Here is a 20,343-nt window from a genome sequence, read left to right as displayed (position 1 = left end):
TAGAAGTAAGACAAGAAACTCAAGATTGTGGCGTCGGGTAGCGTAGTCGCTAATGCTCTTGTCTTTGGTGCGAGCGGCCCCGGCTTCGATTCACAGTAAGGACACTCAATTGAAAAAGTGTAAATGCTTTTCAGGACAACCAACCTGAGTGAAATTTTCCTGGATTTTCCTCATACATACCAGACAAACCTCGGGATGGTATCTAACATACAGATCACAGGCCGCTTTCTTCCTTTCCTCGAATAGTTTGATCGCCGAGGGACCTCATCCCTCATACGTGACTGGCTAACATGACCATACAGTATGCCGAAAGCCCAGAAATCTAATCCCGCACTCATGATCCTCTGATTACAAGCATAGAATACCAACCGTCCACTTCCAGTCATAAATTTTTATTGAGAATTATTTTATGTAAGGTATAGTTACAAGATAAATCAACGCACCACATATAAACTATTTTTTTTTTTTTTTTTTTTTGCGGACATATGCCAAGAACAGTTGCTAAAATTCACTCTAATTCTAAATTTAAGGGGATAAATCGGGCTTCGAACTAAATACACAGGAGGGAATTATGAGTACAGAAGAAAATCTTCACTCGTGAGAGCACGGAAATACAGTACGGTATCTATCCACTTGCTCATCAAACTTCCAGGTGCTGGGTTCATGTTCCATGGGGAAGAAAAAACACAGATGTGAAATTTGCATATAATCAATATTTCACTTTGCAATGTCACTTTCATTTTTTTTTTTTAAAAAAAAAAAGCATAATCATATTCGTCACATTACTTAAACTTACCTGGTTGGGCCGTTCCGCCGCACACACTTCGACGCTCGCCTGTTCCACAGTATATTTAAGTTATTATTTTTAAATAACTATTTTCCCCCTTTAAAAACCACACGATTCTTGTAGCAGCACCTAATGTGTTTTCGCTGATCTTGTACAAAGTACACTGTGCATCCACAGTGTGTGCGATGCACGCCCGCTCAGCTGCCGATCAACCTCCAAGGCATTGGTCACGTGTCAAGTGACGACAACAAATATTGTAGGGGGTCCACCTTAGTGACCGGGTTAGGGATCCTGGAGTATGAGGTAGTAAGCAGCGTGTGCTGGAGAGAGACAGAGAAACATATTGTGACGTCACCACATCTTGTTATGGTTTTGCTTTTGCTATCCTTCTTGCCTTCAGTGTTACGTAAGATCGACCTCGACCGAACACAATGTTGCCCTAACGATGCATGCTGTTAATTTTTTAATGTGTGGTCACTGCATATTTATAATAATAATAATAATAATAATAATAATAATAATAATAATAATAATAATAATAATAATAATAATAATAATAATAATAATAATAATTTTTAAAGATCGAAGGTTAAGTGGTGCCGTAATTATACGATACATGGTTAAACAGGGCTGTCTTCTTTTAGCACGGACATCGTTAACACTACCTGAGGGGCTCCTGTCGCTACAACCCCGCAAGGCAATGCTCAATTAGACGGGTTTCAGATGAGTGATGTTGAGCATCATATTACTTCCTGTCACCGTTGCTGTCAGCTCTTTTGGTTGAAGTTCTTTATCACTTAGCAAAAGTTACTGCCCAAGTGCTTCTCATGATACAGGGTCAAGACTGACAATTCTATTATCTTACAAGCATCGAACCTAGGACACTTTCACCACATGTACGCTCTCTACCCATTCCATTACGTATAGTACGAGCATAGATGTTGGACAACGCAGTGCATTATTACTGTACATACAATCTACTATGACTTCCAGGGAGCACGGTAGTTCAGCGGTAAAGAGCTTACCTCAGGTGCATGGGGTCCCTGATTCAATCCCAGCTAAGTAAGTTTGTAGTGGACAAGATCGTATCCGTGAGCTTTCTCACGGTGCTCCCATTTCCCCCCACATTCTTACTTCACAAATTCTTCCGTCATTATTCACTTGCCTTAATCATATGTCTCCCTTAGCCTAACGTGATAATTGTTGGATATTAGGAGCTCCTTCGTGGCTAAGGGGCTAACGTACACGCTTTTGGCCTGGAAGACCCAGATTCGATTCTCGGCGGGAGCCCATGTTGTTCGATTACTACGCTAATCAGTAGGTTCACGTCTCATATAGCCTCGCTGCTGAACGGGACGTTAAACTCAAAATCAACTCAACATGGGACATTAAACTTAAATATTTCATTTCAGTTTTTATTATTACTACGTAGCCATCCCTAATGGTCTAATGGCTAGCGCGTGTGTCTTTCTTGTACTTATGTCCCGAGTTGAAACTTTGAACGCATACGGTGGTTCCAAATTTCATCGTAAACTATAGGTCCACTTCTCATATGTCTTCAGTGTCGGAAAGAAAATGAAATCTTTAAGTTTTAGTCTTACGATTATGCCGGTTAGGCTAAAGGAGACGGTGAAGATGAGAAATGAATGAAATGGTGGAATGAGGAAAGTGGGAGGAAACGGGAGAACCCCGAGAAAACCTACGAGCACGGTGTTTGTCCACCACAAAGTCCACACGGCGCGAGCTGGGATCGAACCAGGGACCCCAAACACCGGAGGTGAACGCTCTACCACTGAGCCACCGCGTCCCTCTCAGTGTCGGAAAGACTAACTAAACTTCACTAAATAATCAAACATACTTTCTAAGGCCCATTGACTTCTACTGAATCATAGAAAACTAAACTCTTGGCGCAACAACCCTTTAAGAACCCTTTAAGAACCTATGCGTTTTTGGATGATATGTGATTAGCTGCCGTCTGTTAATGCTGGCTTTCTACACCAGAGTTCGCTGCTTTTTCTTTCAAGTACCTGCTCCCCAATTATCTTCACGATGATGGTTCAACACCAACAGCATATGATGAGTACGAATGGTCACTCATCTTTCTTCTGACCACACCTGATACTGCTACATTTCTCTGATCTCTTGAAACGCTGATCTCTGGTGTGGCTAGAGCATTCTAGTCAATTATAAACCAATTATTTTTCTTTATTATCTGCGTGAACGGTGTATCAATCAGTTATAATGTATGCGTTGAAATGTTTATATTCATCAGTGCCTATGTTGTGTAAGTAAACAAGGTATATTTCCTAGTATAAAGTCCCAAAGGCCTTTGCCAAGGTCTTATACTACTTGAAATTTTACGTTAATAATATTATAGTATTGATACTGTTTAGTACATCATACTTCTTCAGTTTTAAAGACGTTGAATTGTATTAATCATCATTTAGCTACATACATAAAACTGAAATCGACGTTGTTTGTTACAGCATCAAGAACAAACGGATGGACCGTTTGAAATGAATTTTTGAACACGGTACTCAGCTCCAGGTGGGGCTTTATTATTCACTTTTGATTGTAACGTGTTCCAAGGAGAAAGACACAACTTCAGTTCAAATGTTATGCTGAAAATAGAATACCTCATAAGCACCTCGAGTGGAGAGGATATTTTATCATCATAGGTATTCTGCCATTATTAGCAGGTCACTTGCAGCAACTGAGAAGCTTCCATGCTCTCCACGGTCTTCGCTAACCTCTTCGTCTTCACGTATGATCTTCCTGTTTAAATATCATCCATCAATTGTAACCTCCTTCGCCCCCTCCGTCTCTTTCCTGCCACATGATACAGTTAATTCTTAGCTAATGTCCAAACCAGCTTTCTCTTCTTAATAATATCTAAAACTGCTCGTTTCTCCCCTACCATTTCTACTACCCTCTCATTCGTTTTCTGCTCAACCCAGCTAATTATCTCCATTCTTCCCCACACCCACATTTCAAAAGCTTTTAGTCATTTTTCATCATTTTCGTAATGCCTATGTTTCTGCCCCATACAGTACGATACCCCACACAAATCATTTTTTTTTAGTCTTTTTCTCAAGTCTTTATACAAGGTCTCACAAAACAGACTTTTCTTCCTCCTAAAGGCTTCTTTCGCTATTCCTATTCATGTTTTATATCACGTTCGTACTTCATAATCATCACTAATAATACCACCCATAGGTATCGAAAACTAGTCACATCTTCTATTTCCTCCCGTCCTATTTCTGTATTTGACACCAACCGCTTCGTTCCAATCACTATGGCTTTTGTCTTTCTAACATTGATTTTCGTCCCATATTATTCACAGCTCTTCCTCAGGTTTTCAAATATCGTATTGATTTTCAGATTTGACCACAACTGCCATATCATCTGCAAAATCGAACTTCTCATTAAAAATGAGTGGACACATCTCCCAGCATTAACCAAAATTCCGCTTCCATAGGAGGGCAATTTTTGTAATAGTTTACATTCCCATTTTTTAAAATTCATAACTCTTGAATTTTTGTATTCTATGTTTTTACAATAGATATTGCTAGAGCGATTATATCGGCCTAGTTCGTTAATAGAGGAGGAACTAACAGAGGCGAGTGCAGCTGGAAGCAGAATACGACAGGGATGATATTTCTGGCTGACATTGTTTAATATCGATCTAAAAGATAGTGAAAAAGAGCCTATATAATGAATACAGTATTTCAGTAGGAGGTAAAGTGATTAGGTGTATACGGTTTGCAAATGATATAGCGCTTGTTGCGGAATCTAAAACGAAAATCAATAACGTGTTAGAAAACTTGAGGAAGGGCTGTGAAGAATATGGGATGAAAATAAATGTTAGAAAGACAAACCCCAAGCGAAGGTGATTGGAACGAAGCGGTCAGTGTCAAATATAGAAGTAGGAGGAAGTGACTAGTTTTCGATATGTGGCTAGTATTATTAGTGATGATATGAAGTGTGAATGTAAAATAAAAGCAAGGATAGGAATGGCGAAAGAAGCCTTTAGGAGAGAGAAAATACTATTTTGTAGAACTTTGAATAAAGATTTGAGAAAGAGACTCTTATTTTAGAAAAAAAAATATTTTAGAATTTTTAATATAAGTTAGTAGTTGTTTTTAACTTTACTTTTAATTTTTCACGTCTCGGTGTTTTAGGAATTCAAATAAAGTACTTCTTATTCTTATCAATTCATGTTTATAAGTTAGTCATAATTTATCTCTTTTACTATATTAGTGTTGTAGAATATACCAAAGTGTTGCATTTTAGTTGTTCTCAGCAGGTAAAATAAAGTTTATTATTATTATTATTATTATTATTATTATTATTATTATTATTATTATTATTATTATTATTATTATTATTATTATTATTATTATTATTAAATTATGCAATTTATTACCCAGTATTGTAGTTTTTAATTTGGCTCTTAGGAACGTTGATATTTAAAATAAATTAAAATCATATCGGGAAACCATGTAGTGACTCCATTAATAGCACCAACCAAGAGGCTTGAACTGCTATGAAATTCCGCTGAGGTCTTCATATTTTTTCCCTTACTCTCTTTGTGTTCATAAGGCGTTTATTAATTGCCTATTAGGCAGCCCTTGACAGCGGTCTAGATACTCGTAGGTCTCTGAAGTGGATGAAGGTCGATTATTCACGCGCGTTGACAGCCTACGTTTATTAAACCATTTTGCAGGTTATTTCATAACACCAACAGCTGGGCCTATAGCTAATCCAACACTTAAGTAGATTTAAGTCTAAATTGAACGGCCTTTAGAACAGTTTGTGGATATAAAGAAACATCTCGATCTGCAGTTATTGATTCCACGGAAAACATCGCAATATCAACAAACCTTCTCCGGTAGTCTTGTGGTTAACGTTTGCGACATTGGTGCACGTGATCCTGGGTTTGATTCCCGCTCGGTTCATTTTTTTTTAAATAAATGCATTATAGTAGTTCGGATTCAACTTTAAGCTGTGGACCTACCTCTCATATAACCTTGAGGCTGAAAAGGGTTGCCAAAATTCAAACAAAGAATTAAACAATCAAATTCGCGGTAATCCAGATAAATAATGCGTGTGAAATGAGTGCCCATTGTCAAGGAGTTTTCAAACTTGTTATCAATAATATTTTATATGAAGAAAAAAGAGAAAGAAAAAAGAAAGAAATATTATACATGTTAGAAATTTGAATATTCTTTAATCATTATTTATATTTGTATTTAATGGAAAAACTTGAGGAGAAATAGTATCTCTATGTACTTCAGGCCATAGGCGCCGACTTGAAGAAAATATTGAGTGGTGCGGGGGGGAAACAATGAATACATATTATAATCATATTCAGCCGTTTTCTATCAACTACTTGATAAAGGCCCCCTTCCCCCCTGATCTCAAGTCCGCTGCATCCGCTCCGCTGCGAAATTCATGAGCTAAGTCAAATTTGCCTAAAGGCATTAAAACAAATTCAAGTTCAAATTCTGGGAACTTCGCTGCATCACATTGATCTTCACTTGTCATATCAGTGTTGCCATAGTGTTGGTTGAAGCTTCAGGGCTCTATTAAACACCGTTTTGAAAACGGCGCTTTCTATCGAGTAAGAAGGCTGTTCCTAATATTGAATTGAAGTCAAGACGAAATTTACGACAGAAATTCTTGCTCCTCTTTGTTAATTCTTCCTCAGCTGGATTATATTGGAAGGGACCCCACCTTTAAATATTGGTGGGGAGGTGCCCTGCCTCCCCAAAGTCGGCGCCTATGCTTCAGGCAATAGCGGAGAGATATTGGTTGGCAAGTTGTGAGCAGTTGCCATCGAGGAAAAACGTAGAGCGCTAAATTTAGAGTGGAGTGTGAAAGCAGAAAGTAGAATTTTAAACGTAATTCTGCTTTAATATGTAGTGGGCTATATCTCCCCGTCACCATAATTTGAACTTGGAACATTTTAATAGGAATTTTGGTATCACATTATTTGGTATCAATAAAACGAGAATTGAGATGATCGAATCACGATAAATTGAAAATCGCGGTAGTTGAACCACGATAATACATAGCCTATTATTTTTTCGTAGTAATTGAATTGCCAGGTAGAAGACGAAACTAAGTCAAAATAATGTACTATTCAGGGAAAAAAGAAAAAAATAAACAATTCAATTGTACTTTCCCAATTTCACTAGACTTGTGGCTGCAGTGATGAAGTAACATTGTTCAATGTTACTGTATTCCAATAGTTCCAAAATTCGTTAGCAAGTTCAAAAATAATTATTTCTGAACGTAGTTAGTTACTTTCACCGTACACATGAATAAACTAGGAAAACAACAACAACACACCTTAAAACGTTATTGGATTAAAATATCCTATATGTTTCAGGCAAAAATTTTCTTGTACCTCGAGAAGTACATATAGTGTAGCCAAACCAAAACTAACAATTTACTCAGTATGATGTGCTTATTCCTTTAAAGAAACGAAAACTCGATTTAGGGGCCGTTCAAAAATTTTGTGGCCTCTGATCCAAAACAGTCAATATATTTCATTGAATCAAACATTTTCTTATACCGGTACGCCTTATATCTGGAGAACTAAATGTAGTGTAGCCGAACCCAAACTATCAGTCAACTCAGTGTGATGTGCGTATTCCGTAAAAAATACGAAAACTCGAATTAGAAGACGTTCCAAACTTTTGTGGCCCCTTATTCAAAAACTAATTCTTGGCCAAGATCACAATCTTTTGATGCACTTTTTTGATTATTCGTAAAATTCTTTGCCAAAATCGGAATCTTTTGATCCATTTTTTGGATCTTCCCTAAAATTCTTGTTTTTATTCCTTAAATAACCATTTAAATAAGCGTTAAAATTAATGATAATATCACTACGATTACATGTGTGTATAGTCATTATAAAATGAGCACTCGCCGTCCTCTCTCAACCATATGTAAGATATTTTCGATACTAAAGTTGCAAAAAATAAATAATAAAAAAAAATAAAATAAAATAAATAAAAGGACGATATCTTTTTCTTACAATTCCACCTATTAAAAGAGGATATTGACATTCTGTAACAAATATGAAAGGTTTTTTTTTGGACTTGGTTGTATATAACTATAGTGCTGCCAAAATGTCTTGATCCGTGGCTAAAATGCGAACTAAAGCTCACACCCTCGCGTTGAGCCAATAAGGGTTCAACTATTGCTAAGAAAGAGAGCGGAGTGGAATTCCTTCGGCCGATAGCAGCGCTTGGAGTGGAAGACTAGGTGAGAAATGAATGTGGTGCATCTATAATAGGCTTGCATTCAGTTCCAAGATTTGGGCAGTTCATTTTAAAGAAGTTTTGTTTACCATTATCCGTCTGTCCATCCAGGAGAAAAAAAGTGAAAAAAAAACAACAACTTAATGGATCACCATCAACTTTGGACAGAACATAGAGGACTAAAAGATAGAAAATCGAATTCATTGATGAAAGTGACATCCACTAGAAGCGGTAAAAATCAACAATTTCCGGTTTTAATGTTGATCACTATAGAGTGAAAACAATGATAGATAGCGAAAAGCAGTTTTCTGCAATATATTAAAGGCGGATTCACACACACACACAGGGTGCCATGCCCAAGCCGTTCCCCTGCAACAGCAGTGACCATTCACACATACTATATTGTGCTCTCAAAGTTAAAAATAGGCCAAGAGATGTAAGCATAAATAACGTCGTAAATTCGAATTCACGATGACCCTGCACAGCAAAGTGGCGTAAGTCTCGATATCTCAAAATGTCTTAAAAGTGACTTACGCCACTTTGCCATCCAACGCCTCAATTGGGTATTACAAATTATATTCTTAATTTACTAAGCATGTGCAGTACGTTGATATATCGGATATATAAGTCAAGTTGTTTTATATATTTCCAACCCCGAAGGGGTGGGGTCACTTCGGGGCAAGGAGTTGAAACTTGTCTTGGAACTTGCTCGACAAATCCTTTCAGGAAATGTATAGGTTATCCGTAAATCTAATGTTCAACTTTGGAGTCATCCTTAGTAAGTTTTAAACTCACCGAAGATGAGCAGGACATACTGTCGAATTCATTAATATCCAACATTTTTTTTTTTTTGCTCCTTCCAACGATATACTATTGATGTGATGATGGAAAATATCTATTCATAACCAACAGGCACACACTCAGAAATTTTTGTTGGGAGGGGTCGAGTACTTACAAGCCACTGCGTCTATGCAGTATTGAACGGGTATTACTCTACACCCGAAAAGACGATAAGGAATTTAAAATAATTCAACTTATATTTTCAGAAAGAAAATGATAGATCCAGATTGTTTTTATAAGCGAAAGAGTACAGGTGAAGTATAAAATCAAATTTTCATGGTACATTAATCATTTCCGTGTAAAACAAGTATAGTTCTATTGAGAAAGTATACAAATATACGTTGAGTTAGGAAGTTATTTTTGGGGGACCGGACCTGGTGAATCCCTCCGGGGATGGCCACTGATAACCAATAAGTGAATCTGTTATTGCAGAGACTTCAGACGGGTAAGAAAAGTGGACAATGAATCCTTGTTCGTCTCACCGTGCTTGAAACAAGAATTATTTAAATACATTTTTAATTAAGAACTAGCTGAACCTACGCTATTTACACAGCGCATAGTTCTAATATGAGTGTGAATCTCCTTCCCACTGCTCACTATATCTGTGCAAGTCCCTTTGCGGACACAAGTAAAGGACAGGAAGACTCTCAAAGGGAGTGAACTGCTATAGACAAGCATATACATGTAGTATTTTAATGTATACAATGTTGGGAAGAGTTTGTGGCAAACTTGGATAAGTAATAGATGATACCAAATGAAAATATTTTTTCTTGTAATTCCATATATACTGTATGTACGCCTCATTAAGGGTCCACAAGCCTTCGAAGTTACCAGCTTGCAATAGGTTTTGTCATTCAAATTAAAGCAACTAGCCTGAAATGTCCTCAACCCGCTATACGTAGCTCCTCTACTGGTTGCTTTTCACCAGGGTATCAATCTTAACGTCCTAGTGGCAACATTAAATAGAACCCAAACGACGCCTAAAATGTAGAATAAAAAATTAATTAAAGCATTTTTTTTTTTGAAAATTTGAATAAGAACTGGCAAATCTACACAAAATTTGAAATTGACCAGCGAGAACTGCAAGTTTCTAGCTCTTATGGGTTTTCAAGATCTCATTATCGAAAGGATTGGAGACAAACATATACACTTTTCTTGACAACAAACATATAAACATTTTAATGTATGTATAGATAGAAGAGATGGCTCATGAGGGGAAGTCATCACATAGGTAAAAATGAAAGTTTTTATCACTTGAAACTAAGAGGAGAAAAGTAACCTTATGTTCTCATACTTGTATACAACTTTGGACCACGAAGTAGCTTTTCTCTCTTTAGTTTGAAGCGACAAAACTTTTATCATTGTGACTTCGCTCACGAAACGAGTCTGCAGCGGAATATCACAGAGAATTCAAAAATATTTACATTATAACCATCACATTAATCTCTTTAGAAAACGTGAACTCCTACATTATCTTCAACACCAATGGTTTAAAGATTATCGATCCAGGACATGCGTAATTATTGTATTCATAGCAGAATTTTTATTTTTCTACAGTATCATATAAGACCCATTAATTCCCTTGCATACCTCACTGATACTACCTATGTTTGTATAATGCATATCCCTAGTTTTTTCTTCTTGACAAATGAGCGATAAGCCACTTTGCGCTAAGAAATTATAAAAATTAAGTACTTGTTTCTTCGATTAAATCTACACTACTGCCATTTTGAAATTAAAAATTTTGAATATTTTCGTACATTTTTTTTTTTTGCATAATCGGAGGATGAATTACAAAATCATTAAATTTCAAAATCGAGTTCGAACGTTATGGCTTTTTGCAACACCAAGAAGTAGGATTCCTGACAGAGCTGTTAGTATTGTACAAATTGAAATTAATATACATGAATAACAGCACACTTGAAACCTCGGTTTATTTCTGGAAGAAGAGGAAAGTTAATAGGTATTTTGAAAGCATTTACAAAGACAGAGAGAAATTATGCATATATATTAGTTAACAAATTAACTTGGACGTATGAATGACGAATGCTTTGCATGTTCATTATAACTAGCCGCATAGCACGTCAAAGCCAAACTGTAATAAATTGCTTAGTCCTAATTACGATATTAGTCAACTAAGCCTGCCACACGAAGGTAAACTTCATTTAATAGACACACTACAACAGCTTGTACTACAGTAGATATACACGCCTGTATTTAATGCATGTATAATCCTACTTTTGTTATACAAGAGCTCTTGCGTAGAATGCTAATGACTTCTCTTTAGAATCTTAAGTGCTTTATTGGAAAGCATTTGACTAAGGCTTTTATGGTAGTATTTACCGTTTAGAAACAGGCAACAATAAGTAACGTTGCTTTGAATCAATTTCTCATTACAGAGGTTAATTGGCCTAAAATTTTCCTCAACTTACCCATCCTTGTGAGTCAGGACCAGCTTTCAAGTACGATTGCCTGCCTCGTCTCGAAAAGATGTGAAAGATGTCTCGTCTCAGAAAGGGTAGCTGTTTCTATTGGGAGAGTCCTGTCTCGTCTCGATATCTAATTACGAAGATTCTGTCTCGTCTCATCTCGTTAGTAACCCTGGATTCTTATTTTTCCCATGAACAAGATCGTCGGCGATGGCTCACCAGCCGAGAGCGTGGTCGTACCGATACTAAATGTGTATTACTATGAAAAACAGCAGTTTGTAATTAGCTTAATGCTTGTTTTGCATATTTTATATTTCGTTATAGCCCTCAGTCCGCTATTATATTTATTACTCTAGGTTACTGTTTTACCAAAATCCATCTAAACACTTCATTTAGATATTACCTTTTTTTTTATTGTAGTACGTAATAAATTAAACATTTACGCATTTTTAAATATTGTACCTGTATATATCACAAGATGGATTCTCTATATATTATATGTTTTTCGTTGCTATGACGACTTACAAAACATGTCATATCACTATCACAACAAAACATCAATCATAATAACAGAAAGAAATTACATCTATTTCTCTTTATATTTTCTTCTTCTTCCTTTTGAACAGCTTGTGCATATTTTAAAAGCACATTTTGTCCGTAAATACAAGTTATTATATAAAAATTACACAATACCGTTACAAGTTCATCCTCGAAATTACATACACTAGTTTTGAGTTTCGACCTACTATGTGCGTAATCCCTTTTCATTGCCGCCAACAGGCCAACATCGGACGAGCGGCAACTATCATGATGGAAAATGAAATGAAATATTTCAGTTTAACATCCCACGACTATACCCGTTAGTCTAAGGCTGACGTATGATTAAGACAAGTGAATGATGATGGACGGGTTAGTGGAATGAGAATGTGGGAGGAAACTGGAGTACCGCGAGAAAATCCACGGACACGATGTTGTCCACCACGAACTTACTTGTCCGGGGATCGAACAGGTACCCTACGCACCAGAGGTAAGCTCTCTATCTTTAAGCCACCGTGCACCCAAACTGTAACGATTGATCTACCGAACTTCTTCACTTCTGTTTGTTCATTGTGGAACTCTATAGATGATTCGAAAGAAAAGAATAGTGAACTTGAAATTAGATAAAATCTTCATAGATTCATTAGATTAAAATCGATAATATTAATTGAGTAGTTTTACACAGGAAATAACCAACTCACTTACTGAATTTGAAAAACGGAAAATTGTAATTTCTTTCTTTTTGTTAAGAAAATGTGGAATTCAAATCTTAAGTATCCGGCTACTTGAGGCGATCGCAAAGCGCATTTATTGCTCATGCATACGCTTGGAATACGCTGACCATAGGTGGCTAATCTCAAACGCGAAAGCAATATAAACGCGCTGAAAACGTCAGCTCGAGCGTATTTGGTGCATTTCGGAACAATAGACCACCTGCTGTTTTAAATATTTCAAAATGAAGGACAAAAAGGAAAGACGTGTTGCCAGGCAAGGAGATTGTAGCAAGAAACAGCTGCTTCGAAGATGGTTTGTGCAGAGTATTGGAACTCTGCTAGTATAGATCTGGACCTGGCAAAAAGACCCGGAAACCCTGCCTGGCTCACAGTATGATTTACAACTCTGGCAAAAGTAAAATTACTGAATAGCCACCTTGGCCGCGTTCGCTACAGGGGGTAACGCATCAAAAACGCTTTCTCAAGTATCCACTCTGTAAATGAACTGAAAGAAGTTAAATGACTAAAAGAACTGTTTTCGAGTCTTCCAAAAATTTGAATGAGTATCCCGTGGGAACGCGCCCTTACGGGTTAGATCAGAACAAAGAGAACTTGAAGAAGTCGATAATATCAAGTATCTGGGAAGTATTTTGCCGAGAGATGCTTACTGCATCAAAGAGATCGGGTCAAGAATTGACATAGGCAAAGAAGCATTCAACAAGAAAATATTCTTAGCTAGCAGGCTTAATATTGGACTACGGAAGAAATTGGTAAGTGTAATATATGGAATATTTAACTGTATGATTCAGAAGCTTGAAGAAATATTTAGGGAGCTTGGATGGATGCATGGAGAAGATAAAATGGAGAGAGAGTAACAAACAATGTTTGGCGCGCTATCTTCGGAGCGTAAAGAGAAGCATGGCAATCTCACTCAGATTTCGTACATTATTATTATTATTATTATTATTATTATTATTATTATTATTATTATTATTATTATTATTATTATTATTATTATTATTATTATTATACCTTTTGGCAAGTCCTGGGACTAATGAGGTCTTTATTTATTTATTTATTTATTTATTTAATTAATTTTAGATTTAGGCCTGGAAAAGTTTCTCCCACGTTTCTCGATCTTCTACTTTCTTTTTCAACTCTCAATATTCTCTTCTGTTTCTCAAATCATCGATCATTGTGTTCTTATTCTTCCTATTTTTCGCTTTCCTTCCATCTTTCCAGGTATGATGGTATGAAGAAGACAATTTCTTCGCAACGTATGTCCAATTCAATTGAACTTCCTGCGAAAGTATTGGCTAAAAGTGTCCTCTTCTCTCCTATTCTCCCAGGACCTGTTAAAAACCAGAATACTTAATAATAATAATAATAATAATAATAATAATAATAATAATAATAATAATAATAATAATAATAATAATAATAATAATAATAATAATAATAATAATAACAATAATGCAAGAAATCTGAGTGAGATAGCCATGGTTTTCTTTATACTCCGAAGGTAGTGCGACAATTCCTTATTCTGGTCCTTCGTACGCATAACAGATCCCAATGGTTGGAAAGAAAGTAAAGAAAAGGTCCGTTTGAGTCGCCATACATACAGGTCTTGTGAACTTGTAAAAATATCGAAGAAAGGGTGATTCGATAAAGAAGAGATATGCGTTCTGGAAGATAACTCAAATTGCTTATACAATGCAACATGCTAGAATATCGAATCAAATTACAAATATCATGAAATAACATGAAATATTAAATAAACTGTAACAATTATGAACACTAGACATCACATGTATTATATTGATCATGCAAAAAACAATACACCGAATACTATGAACAAGGTAAGTATCGATTTACAAGTTTAACAATAGGTAGTTTACAATATGAGACGGCTAAATTTTTATTTATACGATTATTTCTTTCTTTCAGATTCCACGTCGAGATGTCTTCAGTCGAACCGTTGTAGCGTGTTTCCATGATAAGTACGTATATTCCATATGTTAGTGTAGACGCTTCAATGTAGTATATATATATGTAATTGCAGCATTAGAAGGTTATAGAAGTAGTGTTATTTGTGGTGCTACTAGTACGTAGTAGTAGTAGCTTTGTTGGTTGGACAGTAGTTTTAGTAGCTAGTAGATAGTAGCTTTATTAGTAATGTAACTTATAGGCATAGCATTGCTTAGGTAGTAGCACTAATAGTAGTAACATAGATGCAATAGCAATAGTGACTAATGTAGTATAAGTAGTAGCATTAGTAGTGAAGTATAGGCACTAGTATTATTACTAGTTCTGATAGTAGTAGTATTAGTAAGTATTAGTATTAATCGCTGAAAAATAGTAGTTGTATTTTCAGTAAGGTTAGTTTGTAGTTCATCCATATCGGTAGTTTGTATGCTATTTACGTTTGTTAGGGATGACTAGTAAAACGCATGGTGTGAAAGACCGTTTTTTTTTTTTTTTTAATAATAAAGGGTGTCCCGTAAAGAACGCAACTTTTGAAATGCGCGCAATTTTTGTTTTAGTAAGTTGGCAGCACTGAACTGTATAAAATTTTCATCTGTTGTCTTCGTGGTTACTAGTCACGGAGCGCCAAATAGCGCTCTGCTTTCTGCACGGGTAGAAATGGAGCGTTTCATTACGTAACAGCGTGTTGTTATAATGAAAACTTATTAGAAATGCCGTGAAGCGCTTCATTCCTATTCGTACAGGAAACAAATGATGATCATGAACTATTCGTCGTGACTACTAACCACGAAGACAAAAGATGAAAATCGTGTAACGCTTAGTACTGCCAACTTACTAGAACAGAAATGGCGGGCATTTGAAAAATTTCGTTTCTTTATGGAACACACTTTTTAATTAATAATTTATTAATAATAGCATCGCTTCACTATATGAGTACGCTTTAATTAAATTGTAATATATGTATATATATACGTATGCTTATATTCATATGTACAGAAATTCGTATTAAGAATAATCATTCTCTCTTGCATAATAATATGACTTATTTCGTGAATATAATAAATTACATAAAATATTTCCTTCTGCTGCTCACGTTATATTAATTTTCTTTACAGATTTTAGTATGTATACAGCATAGACGAATAACTACCGACATGCATTGGTAAGATGGTAAGTAATATGCTTCTATACTTATATTCCTTGATATTGTAATTAATACTATTAAGTTGCTATGATCTAATAGGGAAACTACTAGTTCATGTAAGTGTTTTCAGCTTCCATTTGACTTTTACTGTAATGTTGATAATGTATGATGAGATTACCAACAAGATGTTGGCACTCTGGATTTTGTTAAGGTTTTCATAGTATGACCCTAGGAAGGAGGATTCCTTCTTAGTCCTTCAGTTACTGTAATGCATATTTATAGTATACTATGCTGACACGAAATAAGATATTTTTCTTCCTTTCAGCTTGTTGCGAGGTATATTACAGAGATGCAGATATTAAATGCATATTACCTATAACCTACACAGTTGTAATCAATTACATTGTATTAATAAATGGTTCATGTTGCTGGTAGAGTTGATATTTCTTTTAATGATTGCCCCCAACAGTATTAAAGTATTTTAGTTAAAATATTGTTACATTAGTTTTTGTGTCAGTTCATATCGGATAATCACATTTCCACCATTATTCCACAGTGAAAAATAAAGAATTATATTAAGTGAGACATTTGTTGTTATAATAATAATAATTACGAGGGGCGTTCCATATTGAATTACACTTTTATTATTATTATTATTATTATGGATGGACACGACCGAGTTTGAGCAAGTTTTCTTTGAAACTCAACTCGACTCGAAACATACATCTTTGAGCTCGACTCGAGAACTCAGCACTAAAAATTTCCTCCAACTCGACTCGAATTCGGGTCGAGTCGAGCCAAAACTAATCAAATCGAGCTAAGTCCTCTGTGTAGTTTTAAGTACTCTCTTCAAGTATTCTACATAAACAATATAATTATCAGATACTACTATTAAAACTTATTATTATTATTACAACATTGTGTATAACCATGAAACTGAATACTAAAAGCTAGTTGACTGTCGATTTCGGTCGTCGAGAAGTCTTCAGGAGGGAATGACATCGTTCACGAGGTTCTGGGTTTGAGTTCCGGGGAAACAAGTATTCAGCCTCGAGCCAAAAGTTGTTAAAAGTCATAGGGCCTAGGTCAAACATGTTCAAACTGGGTTTAGAGTTGTCAACGGCTGGAGTGACTCAGCTCACAACGCATTCACTATCGAGCCGAACTGAGAAGTTAGCCGATCCAATAGCTCGCCCAACCGAGCCGACTCGAGCCAATGGTTCAATTGAGCCGAGTCATAGATCGTCCCAACTGAGCCGGTTGACATCACTGCCCGTGTTGGGCTCAAAAATTCAACCGTGCAGGTCTTAACCTTGATGGTAAGGACTATTGTATAGTATATACATATAGTGATGCTCACGACATTCGAGCAGTGTTGAATTCAGACATTTTCACCCGGGGGGGAATGTCAACTCCTTGGGGGATGTTTTTCTGTATTTTTGCAAGAAAGCAGCATATTTAACAAATCCATTCACATGCACATCTCAGCTAATATTGAGACTAATTGCTGATAAATATTCAATGTGAGATTATAATTAAAAAAAAAAACATACAATCATTTAATTTTATCTAAAACATTAAATAAAGACTGGCAAAAATATTTTAGACTAAATTTTAACTGCTATTTACAGTAGCTATTTTAGTTATTTATTCCTATATTCAGTAGTTACTGTTTGTTACTAATGTAGAAGTTTTTAAAAAGATTTAAATTAACTCAAATATTTTTTTGTCCTAAAACAAAGATACATAGGAATATCTTAACAAAAAATTATAATTCTTTCTCACACTTCTGATTCTAAATCAAGCATATTAGCCTTGGTTTCTGCACTGCAATAGTTTAGTTTACGAAATCTTCAGTAGGATTAGTGCCGTGTCGTGGAAAATCAGCGCTTGGCGCGAGAGTATACGAGGGCACCCCCCGTATATATGAGTAAGATCGACAGACCAGCCGCGAAAGGTGAGAAAATTTTAAAAGTAAACCCTGCTTTTCCTTGATTTTGAGCACTTTTTATTAATTTTTTCCTTTCATTTTATATATGTGCACATGCCCACATATGCACATGTGTTTCAATCCTCTTTTTTTAAATTTCCTTCTTTTCTTTTCTTTTTCCCTCCCGAATTTTGCGCCCCTTACATCGGCGCCCGGGGCCGACACCCCGCTTGCCCCTCCCCCATGGCACAGCACTGAGCAGGATCTTCATCACCTTCAATAGCAATCTTTCACTTATATACTACTATTATATTGATAAATTTTATATACATCTCTAATCCAGGAGGGATAACTGTTCCTCCCTGATCCCTCTAAATGACGCACTCTGAATCTCACCCTTTAACTGATTTATTTTTAATTAAAGAAATGTGTGTATACTTTAACAATCGTAAAACACATTTACGTCTGTTACTTCCGATGCGAGAAATGGGATTTAGGTGCTCTATTTCAAATAATGCAAGAACTGTACATTTTCAAGAACTGAAGTCTGCTGACATCAGAGATCATATGGAATGATCGAAAGATCTTCCCTATCCTTCGTTTCCTATCTCAATCTGTGCTAGTGCTACCTACTAATATATAATATAGGGCGAGAGTATTGTACCTACTAAAATACAAACCTTTCTTCAACAGTTAACAATTTCATGTTCTGCCAAACTCGCTCATAGCGTTAAGAAATACAAGTTTTATTGAGTACTTGGTAATCTATCTTAGATGTTACATGTTTAATGTTTATATAGAAAGGGTCTGCGTCATTTATATGTACTGTATATTGAGAGATCAGATTTCGTCTGCACGTGCACGGAAAGAAAAGCAAATAATTGGGTGAAGTGATTTCTACATTTTGTGACTGAAATTTTTTGAGTTTCTCCGGGGAGAATGAATTTTCTTCAGAGTGGGGGAGATTCCCCCGGGCTACCCCCTGAATTCATCCCTGCATTCGAGGCTGTCTCGTTATAAAACTCTATCGTCGTCTCGTTATCTACACGAGACGAAATGCGAGTAGTGTCCCCTGCGGTGAGCAGCACTAAATGTATTCCACTTTACTGCTTACATTTCTCATGGCTTTCTCTTTCCTGTCTAATCAGGCCATAATTTCAAAACGAGTTAAAACGAGCAAGCCGTTTCTGAAACTCGACTCGACTCGAAACTCGACCTCAAAAGCAGTGACTCGGCTCGGAACTCGGGTCGAGAAAATTATCTTTGACTTGACTCGAATCTCATGTCCAATTAGAGTCAAGTCGAGTTTTAGCTCGTCTCGTGCCCATCCCTACAGCAGATACATTCACTTTCGCAACATAGTCTCCATTAAAAACTACACACTTGCACCACCGATATGGCAACTTCTTTACGCCCTCTGCGAACCACATTTTTCGAGTCTGTCGCACCCACGTCCGGACAAAATCTTGCAGTTCTTGGAAGTCGGCGAAATGATGTCCAGGCAGCAGTTTCTTCAATTCCCCGAATAGGGGATAATCAGAAGGGGCCAACTCAGGAGAATAAGATGGGTGTGGTAGCACCTGGAACTCCAGCTCATTAATGGCAGTCGTAGTTGTCGGACTCGTGTGGAAACGAGCGTTGTCGTGTTGCAGGATTACATCTTTCGCCCAGTTTTCTGGTCGTTTCATCTGAATTGCACGTCGCAAATTCTGAAGCGTTGTCACGTTTGACTCGCTGTTAATGATGGTCCCGGGTTTCAGGTAGTCAATGAGGACGATTCCATCCTTCTCTGTTGATGTGCGATCACTTTTCCAACCGTCCACCCAGTTGTATATGGTTTTGCGTGACGGTGCGCATTCTCCACACTGCCATCAATCGCCTGTGATTTTCCACAGCCTGTACACCCTCTTTCGAGAGAAACCACGTTGTCATTGTTGATCATCTTCCATGTTGTCCGCTCACGTACTTACAGCTGTTGGTGAACTTTCGAGGATTACACTTCTCTGAATTGTTCTTCCTCCTGAAGGCAGGCCTAAGTACTATTTCATGCCAACTGTAATGACGAGCTCAATGGTGAACCCTGAAAGAAAAAAAAGGTAAGTGTACATCAATATGGAACCCCCCTCGCATATAAAATCAATTGTCTTAAATTGTTCTTACAGTAATATATAATGGAAGTTTTCGAAAAGTTTCTGTGGCCTATGTTTAGCAGAAGGGGTCCAGCTCTTTTCTCTAAAAAATGTTACAATTTTGGTAATTTCTGTTCACATTAGGTTAGTTTAGGGTAGGTTAGGTTAGTCTAGGTAAGTTTAGGTTAAGTTCGATTAGTTTAGGTTAGGTTAGTTTATGTTATAATAGTGTATGGGTCCAGCATAATTTTCCAAAAAATGATAGAATTTCGTTTATTTCTACTAATGTTAGGTTAGTTTAGTTTAGTTCAGGTTAGCTTAGGTTACTTTAGGTTAGATTAGGTTAGATTTGGTTACGTTCTGTTACGTCTGAGTACTTGCATCATTCATTTCTCCTGTAAATTTTGTTTTTTACGTGCTTCTGGACCCCTTGTACTAAACATACTCCATTTCTTTAATGATTCATGTAATAATCGTTTGATAAAAAATATTGTTTTACATTTAAAGGTGTTTTGGTCCATGTTCCGTTAAGGGGGTCCAAAACTACACTGGACCCCCTTAAGCTAACCTAACCTAA

At 36.4% G+C, this 20,343-nt stretch overlaps 2 protein-coding genes across 6 annotated transcripts in view; one reads left to right on the top strand and one right to left on the bottom strand.

The window, feature by feature from the left end:
- Window positions 1-971, bottom strand: part of LOC145694679 (uncharacterized) — a 368,626-nt gene extending 367,655 nt beyond the window's left edge. For 2 of the 5 annotated variants that reach the window (XM_081771180.1, XM_081771178.1), the window contains exon 1: window positions 797-971. The gene's annotated coding sequence lies outside the window, so the exon portion shown is untranslated. The remainder of the gene's footprint in view (window positions 1-796) is intronic. The other 3 variants (XM_081771179.1, XM_081771177.1, XM_081771176.1) reach the window with 3 other exon arrangements.
- LOC145694680 (beta-glucuronidase-like) overlaps window positions 1-20,343 on the top strand; it is a 353,601-nt gene that overhangs the window by 49,699 nt on the left and 283,559 nt on the right. The gene's annotated exons all lie outside the window — the stretch shown is intronic.

The sequence above is a fragment of the Thermobia domestica genome, chromosome 9 (assembly GCF_964235325.1).
Source record: "Thermobia domestica chromosome 9, izTheDome1.hap1.1, whole genome shotgun sequence".
In the NCBI taxonomy this organism is placed as follows: domain Eukaryota; kingdom Metazoa; phylum Arthropoda; class Insecta; order Zygentoma; family Lepismatidae; genus Thermobia; species Thermobia domestica.
The sequence above is the reverse complement of the archived record's forward strand: the minus strand, read 5'-3'. Positions and strand labels throughout refer to the sequence as shown.